The 9,197-nt window shown below is 36.3% G+C and overlaps 1 protein-coding gene across 1 annotated transcript in view; it reads left to right on the top strand.

Moving 5' to 3' along the window:
- The first annotated feature begins 665 nt into the window (after window positions 1-665).
- Window positions 666-9,197, top strand: part of LOC121312092 (amyloid beta A4 precursor protein-binding family B member 1-interacting protein-like) — a 36,258-nt gene continuing 27,726 nt past the window's right edge. Inside the window, exon 1 of the mRNA XM_041244110.1 lies at window positions 666-796. The gene's annotated coding sequence lies outside the window, so the exon portion shown is untranslated. The remainder of the gene's footprint in view (window positions 797-9,197) is intronic.

Here is a 9,197-nt window from a genome sequence, read left to right as displayed (position 1 = left end):
CTGTAGTGTTATAAGATAATACAGTAAATGATCATTTATAGGGTAATTTATGCACGGTAGATAATTACAGAAAGATTGCAGTTGCCAAATAATTTTTTCCTGTTATGAATAATAAAAAGGACAGAAGTTTCAAGTGTTTTAACTTTTATAACTCATACACAGTGTACGTGTACCCAATTGACATTTTTCTTAAGGGTTAAAGACAAACAGGTATAATACAATCCAAGACATTGAAGTTAATTTAGATACTGATAAGATACAGATTTGTAAGAATTGCATTATTCTAACAATATTTTCATCTCCTTCATTGCTGAACAGCCATGCTTAGTCAAATGACTTATTTATATTTATTTAAATATAAATATAAATAAACACTTAAATTAATTTGTTATAGTAATTGTGTGACTTCTATTTTGATAGGGGTCCCTCCCACAGGAAAAAAAAGGTGTTAGTGGTTGTTATCTGTGCTTTTTGATTATATATTTTAGTTCGAGTGAGGCATGGGGCAAAGACAAAGTTTCATTTCCTTTGAACGCTCTTAAAATCGCTGATTTGAAGTTGATCTCTTTTTTAAAGTTCCATAATTATTTGTCAGTTTGTCTGTTTCCAGCCTTTGTTGTTTTACTGAACTTTAATAGGCCTATTCAAAAAACTAACTTCCGCAAAAACACAGGAAGCTGAAGGAGAGGCCAGGGGCAGTCATCTGAACACTTGCTTGCAGACTGGACTGAAAACTCAATGCATTATACTGAAATAAACTTGGTTTAGCTCCATCGAAGTACACAACAAACTAAAGGTAAGTGGTTTGAATCAATTTTTTAAATTCAGAAAATGGTAGATGTAAGATATTTTAAAATTAATTTTGGAGATTGAATAAGATTTTTAATTGAACCAATATTTGGTAATTGGTATCTCTTTCTATTTAATTTGCAAGAAAGTAAGTGTTTTAAGTAGTTTATCTTTAAATTTGGTTTGTATAGGTGTACACATTTAAAGGTTGAAAAATAAGGTGTACAGGTGTAGAAGGTGAGACTAATAATTGTTAAATGTAATTACATGCGGTTGTTTTTGTCAAAGTAAAATAGTAAAAAAAAATAAAAAATATAAATAAATAAAAATAATAATAATAATAATAATAATAATAATAATAATAATAATAATAATAATAATAATATAATTGATTTCTAGAATCATTCACATAAGTAATAATTCCAAAGTCTACCTATTAGTGGATTAGCACATTGTTAGTTGTAATTTTGGTTGCTAAATGGAGCACATGAGTGCAATATCTTTTGGATACTGAGTCAGAGTAATTGAGATTCAGTGCTGGTTGGCAGATTCAAATATTCAGGCTTGGTTGGTCTTGGTTCTGATTCTGTTATGGGATTCATTCATTGTTATTACCATGAATCCAATGTTATTCATTTATATTACAGCAGTACAGTACAGGCATTCAGGTTGTAGAGCACGCTACCTGTGAGTAAACCCTTGAGCCTATTGAAACTACAGGGACAGCCAATGAGAATCAAGGAAAGAGGGAAGCATAGGTTTTGCATGAGGCAGCAATAATTTCCTGTAACTTACAATATATTAACATATATTATATTAACAGTCAACAATATTTTAACATCATTGGGAGGGGAACTTTTTCTTGTACATCTGGTGCTGCTACCTTTTCTATTGCTAATCTCTCGCATAATATTTGAAACTCCTTGAGCTAAATCTAATGGTAGCCTTTACTCTGACGTGCAATACTTTGAGATATTGGCTCCATTCAGGGTGGAATTGAAGCTTATGCACAGTACAGGACAGAGAGAGGGAACATCAGCTTTATGTATGGTTTTATGTTTTCTAGCTTTAAAGAGTCCCCTTTTAAGAAATCGAGTTGATCTCTTCTATTGTATGTGGAAACAGGATCTTATATGTTGAACTCAAGTGAATAAGTGCTTTATTTATTGATTACTTTACAGATACATGCTGTTGGCATTGTAATGATGCCAAAGTCTTATTCAGTTGTACTGTATGTCCTAAAACATCACTGTAATTTACCTCCTACTGTATGTATTTCAACTGTCAGTCCAGGGAATTGGAATTAGCCATTTCACAGAGTGCGCAGTATTGTGTTGATTTGATTTTTTTATATCTATTAATGTGGTGGCTAAATGTAGATGGTCATTTCACACCCAGAATCTGCTGCCTTTCTACTCAAACCACTTGACCATAACGGATTTTTTTTGTGTTTTTTTTTAGCTAGATATTTAACTACCCACACATTTGCATTTAACCAAGCGCATTACAAAATTGCCTGATACTGTCCTGGCCTAGCTAATGGTGCAACATATGTAGGGAACAAGGATATGCCTTGGTGAATACGGGAAACTAGGGTGAGCCAACATTACGAGATAAGATGGCAACTTATTGTAGTAATGATGACTCATGAGCAGAAGTACAACTACTAAGGGAAATGGTTGCTTTGTTTAACATGTTGATCATTGATTCCATTGGGAATGAATACAGTGAACTGCATATGATTAATTTGTTATGCACAGTCACAGGATTGTTACTTGTTTTAATACAGCAATGTAATGTACTTCGGATGATTGGTAATATATTTCCTGCACTTTCAAATAAATCTGTTAGCATGTTTATCAGTAATTTTTACCAATAAAGCTATTTATTTCAATTTTACCAATAAAGCTATTTAAATCATTTTGGGATGTTTTGGGGGGTCATTTCAGATATCTAATTGTTTTGAATTTGCTATGGAATCACTCCAAGGCCACTGTCTATAATTTATTTGGGGCCTAAAGATTTTGTCCATAACTATATTTTGAATTGGTAAAAATGTCAATAAATTCCTTCCCCATGGCCATTATAGAAAGAAATCATCAGGTTGGAATCTACTGATGCCAAGTGAAATCTAGAAAATTCACTTCATGATGCATCATTAAAAGGCCTGGACTGGCTGATTTTGTTTACATCTGAGCGAAAAATGAATTCCGCATTCATATCACGGGCAATTCTATTACAGACAATTGCCCCTTGCATTCCAACAATGTGCAGTTGTGTGCGCAAGCGTTTACTTAAATGCAATGATATTGAAAAGTATCCTGGGAGGTAGGGCAGGGGGCCTGACTTAAAAACTTTTTGCAGTGAAAATGTCTGTGGGCGGCACTGGCCATAACTACCCCCATTCACATGCTTGCTATGGGCCCTCAGAAAACTGCTCACGTGGCTTGGATGGCACTTTAAGCAGCCTTGCCCCCCTGCCCCCAATCTGTTCTTAAGAAACATTTTAATTCGTAAAATAAAAGGATCTGCTCTTTGAGTAAACTATTGCAGCATGTCAAAATGTGAGGTGAACAGTTATCGAAATGGCTTCATCCCTGGAAAAGACTTACTCAAATATTTTACCTGACAAAATGTAACTCTCAAGTTCCATGAGTTCAATAGATTTGGACAGTGCCTCTAAGGGGTTGTTTCTCTATTCTCAAACTATGATATCCCAGGAACCAATGGGTTTAGAGAAGAACATATCCCAGAGTGTCTTGTGGAAATTGAAGTCGGATCTTTGTATAAGCCAGGATGGTGTTACCCTAAATGATTGCATGCTGAAAAAAGTATTCTGCCTTTATGCTATAAATCAATCGATTTATAAGTTTTTTGTTTAGTTCTGTGTGATTATCTAGACGCACCTATGTTTATCTTGTCAGCTTGTGTTCATTTCCTTTCTAGGCTGCTAAGGAGGAGGGCATACATACATGTGGTTTTAGCAGAGTTTAAACACACTATACACAACCTATAAATAAGTGTCGTCTTAAAACAGACACACAAAAAAAAACACACTTCAAAGATGTTCTGTTCACCCGAACAGGGCACTGTTAGCATTTTTTTTTTCATCTTGATTTTCACACTTCAAGTGTGTTGATGTACGAAGTATGAAGTATGAAGTTGGTCAGGAATTGCCCTGGCCAGCAGTCTGAATTATGTGATCACACATTCTAATGAGGTAGCTGGTAATCATGCTTTCAGAATTGGGACCTGTTCTTGTATTCATTTATGCATGCAAGACAACGAGTGGCATGCATCAGGTTATGATTAGCAAAAGTCTTTCTGGAACATTCTTTATCCAATCTTGTTGCCTTCTTCATTTGTTTCATTGGACAGTCCAGATATATTTGTCAGGGCTTATCTGGACCACAGAAAATCCCAGTTGGTCTGTGTGATGCATATCTGAGCTCTTCAGATACTCATGACTTGGTAAGATCACAGCAACAGGCTAGAATTGAGACTTAGATCACCATGATTCTGTGGGCTGAAAAAAACACACAACAGAAAATGTACAGTACCAATAACAGAAAATCAGTGGTTGGTGGGTAATTGTGTTCAAATGCATCAATGATGCGATACAGAGGGTATGGAGTGGTTAATATCTGGGTAGTTGTGCCATAGAATAGCTGGTTTATGCTGTAGGCTTTCTTGACATCCTGTCCTCAGTAGTTACTACCTGCTTGTATCTGATGGTTGTATCAAATGTGTTGACTAACTGAGTTCCAAGTGAAACCTGGTACTGGAATGGAAGAAACTGTCATGCAATGGGAGTCTTATTCCATCTGTGAAGGAAAGTGTACTGTTTGGGGATAAGCCATTGATATTAAACTAATTGCAAGCTAGACTAGACTATTGTGCCAATGTGAATTCAAACCATGCGAACATTCAACTCATTCTCTACTCCAGAGGATGGTTCCAGGTGTAGTGTACTGCCTCAATTTGGAATGTTATATTTTCTAATACCAATCACCATTTGCAACAACCATTGATTCAGTGATCAGGCTGTCATTAAAAACAACAATATGTATTGCACTGTGCTCCACTATTACAAGAAATGATCAGGCAGTCATTAAAAACAGCAATAGGTATTGTACAATACTACACTATTACAAGAAGTGATCAGGCAGTAATTAAAAACAGCAATAGGTATTGCACAGTGCTGCACTATTACAAGAAATGATCGGGCAGTCATTAAAAAGGCAATAGGTATTGCACAATGCTGCACTATTACAAAAAGTGATCAGGCAGTCATTAAAAACGGCAATAGGTATTGCACAATGCTGCACTATTACAAAAAGTGATCAGGCAATCATTAAAAACAGTAGGTATGTAGCAATGTAGCAATAATAGTGCTACATGCACTATTATTTGCACTATTATTACAAAAGGAGACAGATAGAAATAAGGGAAGTTTAACGGATACTTGTCTCGCTTAAAGGTTACCAAGGTTACCTTTGTTGTATGATAACTCTCTCTCTCACTCTCTTTAAATTGAACTGTTGGTTAGAAAAGAGACTGTCAGAGTTTATTTTATAAAGAGGAAGAAACCCTTAACCCTTAACCCTTATCTTGGCAAAATGTAATTTAGCAGTTAAATTAGTTTACAAAGATTACAAAGCAATGAAATTGATATAATCAAGTAAAATATTGGGTTCAGAATTCATTCAAAACGTGAGGCCACGTTTAGGGCCACCACTGCACTGTACTACATCTGATTTGTAATCCCCATAGATTTGAAGACATTGAAAAATATTTCTAGTCAAAATGTTTATTTAAAGAGTAAGTGGTGGGGTTCAAAAAAAGATCCACTATTAAAACAGGACATGTCCCGGGAACAAAGGAGCAGTTAATAACATGAGTTTCCTCCAAAGCAAACTTTATTCTAAGTATAGAAATGAAACAAGAGCCGTGAAAAGATAAACAGTGCCTATCTGCCACCCCTTCTTCAATTATAAACAGTTTTACATTAGCTTATAATAAAGTTCCTGTGCTGTTTTACAGTTCTCTCATTTCCCTATTTTGGAGAGATCTGGATCCTGTTGGGTTTCCTGAGCCAATCCTTCATACATTTTCAATTTAGGTCCCAGCAAAACAATTCCAGGCATTATTCCTACTGAAATAGCACTGACTTGTTTAAAAGGCTGCAGGACTCAAGATTTACCTGCTCACCACAATAGAAGTTACCTGTCACTCAAATGGTCAAGCCGTGAATGCATCTACTAAACTGTGCTGAGTGAAATGAAAACACTGGTGGTAAACCCAAACGGAAAAAAGTACGGCAGGGCTAGTTTGCACCTAAAATATACAATGTGCAAAAGTGAAGTTACTCTTCCTGCTGCTTTAAATGTGTTGCTGACCAGAGGTGTTCACCCTATACTTGCAAACTTTGACTGCTCAGACGAAACCAACACCTGTTTTGGGGATTTTTTTTCTGTCCAAGCTTATTCTTAATTTGGACACAGGAAGACAGAAAGGGTTTTCAATAACCAATGATACCTACTGTAACCAATGGTGTGCACCTGTGCATTTAAAATGCAACCTTCAGAACTAGGTTAGGGAATACAGTACAACAAATACAACGTTAGGCTGTTGAAGACGTGTATGTGTGTGTATTTGTTTTGATAAGTTTGTGCCAGGGTGCTTTGACTATGTGTTGAAGAGCTGCTCTTTAGTTCCAGTTGCCTATTATAGACCTAGCATAATGCAGGCTAGTAAACGGCCAGATCTCTTCATATATGGTTTGCTGGAAGGACTTGCCACCCACCTTGCTCTTAGTTTACAACTGCTAATATATAAAATGAAAAAATACAAATAAATCAATGAAGTTGTTTTTGCATTTGCTTTTGCAGAAGAGATGTAAGCGATTGATTTAGTTGTCTTTAAACATGTTTTATTTTTTTTATTGGCCAATACTGTATCATATTTTCACACGGGATTTATACGTATTTTCAAATAATAACCCCCTATATATCAGATGCTTTTGCAGGTGGCTGATTGTGGTTGTGGTGTGCACATGGAATAACTCTGTGATGCACCCCCAGCTGATCTTTTTTATACACGCCTCACAGCTAACTGTTTGTTTTCTGAGCAACTTGTGTTATGCACTAAATTAAGACTAGTGCAGCAAGGACTTTAGTGACACAGTAATCCAGATATTGGCAAGTACGTTTTCAAACTGTAGATTTTTTTCATTTGCGATTTTGCTTTTCTTTCATTAATGCTCCAGCATATTTATATACCTGTATTTATATTTCTCCCATATTTCAGATCGAGGTAGTGGCAAGGGAAAGACAATCAATTTTCATTAAAACAAACTTAAATGAATTTCCTAATACCACGACATTTCTTCATAGTCCTTGCCAAATTTAGCAGCCACTTATTATAAATGACCTCTTATAATAACACATTTACTAAACTCAAATTCCCTGTTGGTGTAAAATATTATGGAGACCCCCAGGGAAGACAAATTTTAATAGAACGAATTGCCTATGTGCTATATTTTACTTCTGTTTTGGGACAGATGATCCCATGATGCATTTCGAGTTGCTGTATTGCTCATGCATCAATGCCATTTCCACGAAGCAGCACAAAAAGATGCATTAGCTGAGCTGACAAAAGTGGAGGTGTTTAAAATCGATGGCTGATGCACCACCAGATAAGACAAAGAAATATGTTGCTGCAGATTTCAACATTCCCACAAACACTTTATCAACTATTCTGAAACACCGGGATACAATAGTAAAGGACTATGAACAGCAAAACTGTGGATGCATTTCCAATTTGCTCAAAACCCTGATGTTGAAGACCCCTTACTTCTAATTTAAAAATGTCTGTGATCAGAATGGGACTTGTAGATTTCAAGTGCTGTTCAATTACAATGTATGCTTTTTAAAAGTTCACTTACAACTGTAGTTTCAATAAAATGCACAGTCCTTTTAAATGTATAATACTTTTCATTGTTCTGTAATTTAAATTTGATTTCAGTGTTACTGTAACTTTAATAAAAACTGACAGATTTGTATGCATTCGACTCCTGATTGTAAGAATTGCTGTTAAACAATTTTCTTTTTCCCTTGAAATTTGTATTAATGAGTTGACTGTACATCGCTTGCTTCCACCCTCTGAACCTGCCCATATTTGTGTCAAAAAGCATATCTCATCATCACAAGACCTCACAAGTGTACCATGCTGTGGCAGGTTGCCTGCCCCTGTGTGTATTTTGTGTTTGTTATATATATTATTGTAATGGTGGGTTATGTAGGAGAGGTGATGTACAATGTATAATTGTATTTAGGCACAGGGATTGCACAATCACTTCACATGCAGATTGAAATGGCTATTTGTATGGGGGCACGGGACATGCACAATTAGTCCACCTGCAGACTGTGCCAAGATTCATGTAAATGATTGATTAGCAATCGAGTCTTGGCACAGCTGCATAAAAGGATCAATGTTTCACGTGCACAGGGTTGGTGCGTTCACAGTGGAGAACAGGAGAGAGAGGAGAGAAACAAATGATAAAGTCAGAACAATTGCTACGCGTGTTGACAGTGAAAACAGCACAATACTTGTTCTGTATCTGTTTGTTTATTTCATCCACTGTTTGTTTGGTTGGCCAACGTGCCGTTTGTTTTGTGCAAGTGTTTTGTTTAAACCTTTTATTTTGTTCAAACGTGCAAGCAGCACATTTAGCATTTCACTTGCAGTAGTGTGTGTTATTCTGGGTCTGACGTCGCCCTACAGCCATCCTTATCACACGTGCTTATCAACAAATTCACTCTGACTTCTGATAAAGTGGAGTGGACACAAGAGCAAAGTGGCTCAAGGGACACAGCAAGAAGTCATTAAGAAATAGAGCATTATTGGAAGGCATGATTCACTGTTCCAGCAGCCTGTTCAGGTCCTTCGGTATTTCACTGTTATGCCCCAAAGCAGCAGACCTTGTTTTTAAAAGACAAGCAGAGCACATTTTAGAGTCCGTTCAAATGAACCTGCTCCACAGTTTTTTGTTCCTCGGAGTGGGAATGACTTGGTTATGCATTTTATGATATGTTTTGTAGGGTTTGTCCTACACATAATACACTCTCCACACGCACAGAGCTTCATCTGTTTTGATACGCAATTCAAATGAAAACATTATAGTGTGTGGTACTGCAATTCATTTTAAAGAAGCATGAGATCTGAGTTCTTTCTTTAATATTAATGTTTTCTTTTTCTGGCTATGGTTTAACAAGGGAGCCTATAACTGATGTGTGGAAGGCAGAGTCTGATGCTAATCAAGTTGCATAAATACCATGTGTCACAGTTTCCTGTTTTGTGCTGCACCTGCATCTAGACGAGTGGAGCAAGTAGAAGTTACAGCAACC

This window comes from Polyodon spathula, chromosome 3, assembly GCF_017654505.1.
Source record: "Polyodon spathula isolate WHYD16114869_AA chromosome 3, ASM1765450v1, whole genome shotgun sequence".
NCBI classification, from domain to species: domain Eukaryota; kingdom Metazoa; phylum Chordata; class Actinopteri; order Acipenseriformes; family Polyodontidae; genus Polyodon; species Polyodon spathula.
Note: the sequence above shows the minus strand (reverse complement) of the source record. Positions and strands in the feature narration are given on the sequence as shown.